Source organism: Myotis lucifugus, unplaced genomic scaffold (assembly GCF_000147115.1).
Source record: "Myotis lucifugus unplaced genomic scaffold, Myoluc2.0 scaffold_276, whole genome shotgun sequence".
Lineage (NCBI taxonomy): Eukaryota > Metazoa > Chordata > Mammalia > Chiroptera > Vespertilionidae > Myotis > Myotis lucifugus.
Window position 1 is genome coordinate 151,042 of NW_005871324.1, and position 1,426 is coordinate 152,467.

Consider the following 1,426-nt stretch of genomic DNA (forward strand, 5'->3'; position numbering starts at 1 on the left):
TTGTAAATATCAAGTTATTTAGAGCCCTTCAAATGAGGAGTCCGTTGTTGTTGTTTTTCTTCTAGAAAAGTGGTCTTTGTTTCAAACTTGCAGTTCACTTGGACAGGCTGGGTTCGGACACCAGGCAACTCCTCCCTGGTTTTGAAGTTTTACAATCACGTGACTATTTCCCACCTTGAGTATGTTCGTCTGAGGATCAGTCCATTTCTACTGCCACTGTCAGATGGCCTCCTGATTGGTCTCCCTCTTTTCACTTTTGCCCATTCCAGTGTATTAGCCCTCAACTGCTAGAATGGTCCCCAAGAACACAGGTTTTGATCATATGACCTTCACTATTCCCCCTGCCCCCCACTTCCTCTTTGCTCTTAGGGTCAAACCCTCAGTCCTCACCATGGCCTCTAGGGCCTTACTAACCCCCCTGTCCTCACTGTGCCCCATCGGCCTCTATGTTCACTGTTGTGTCCTTACCACAGGGCCTGACACAAAGTAGGTGTTCAATAAATGTTTGCGGAATGAATGCATTGCTATGTTAGTGTCTGAATTCCGTCTGAGTGGCCAGATTATTATGACCACCTCATTAGTACAATGAAGTGAATTAGTTATGCAAATAGTAATAATAATACAACCTTGAGAGTATTTGCTTAGGAAGTTTTCAATATTCAGTATTTTTGAAAGTGTCAATGCAGTACTGATGGGGGTGGTCATAATAATCTGGCCACTCAGTGTATATTCTTCATTGCAAAGTACCCTCCTATAGCAGAGCCGGGTTCAGAAACCTTCGGCAAGTGAGGGTCCTCTTCCCTGAGCCTCAATTTCTCCATCTGTAAAAGGGGAATAGTGCCTTCTCATAAACGGTTGGGAAAGTTCAATGTAACAATGCCTCATTATAGGGCCCACCTCATAGTAAACCGTCAAGAAGGGTTAGCTCTTCGCATCACCGCTGTTGAATACTGTTTCTAGGAGAGCTAGGAGTTTCTGCTGATGGGTGTATTTGTTGTAAGTATTATGTTACAGTTTCTAGGTACTAGAGCTGCAGAGCCGAAAGGAGCAGGATGCTAGATTGTACTTTAATGTATCCCCTGCACTTGCCTAAAATAGACAACACTGTGGCCACGAGGATGTGTGTGTAGGGTGGGGGTTACAATACCGTGTGAAGTGGGTAAGGTGGTCTGGGCAGCTGCTCTCACACCATGCTTCCCGAGAGAGCTTGGCAACGGCAAACCTCTGCCCTGCCGACGTGACGGGCACTGCCTCGAATGACTCCGCCACCTGGGTGTCAGAGGGTCCCTCTGCAATCCTCTTTCACTCCCCGCATGGCCGCTTGGTGTTCAGGTGGGCAGAGTTAGTGATTGGGAGGGTGGGGGAGCGGGAGAGTGGGGGCCGGATGGGATGGGGGAGTAGGTGGAGCTCCCCAGCCCTGCTCTGA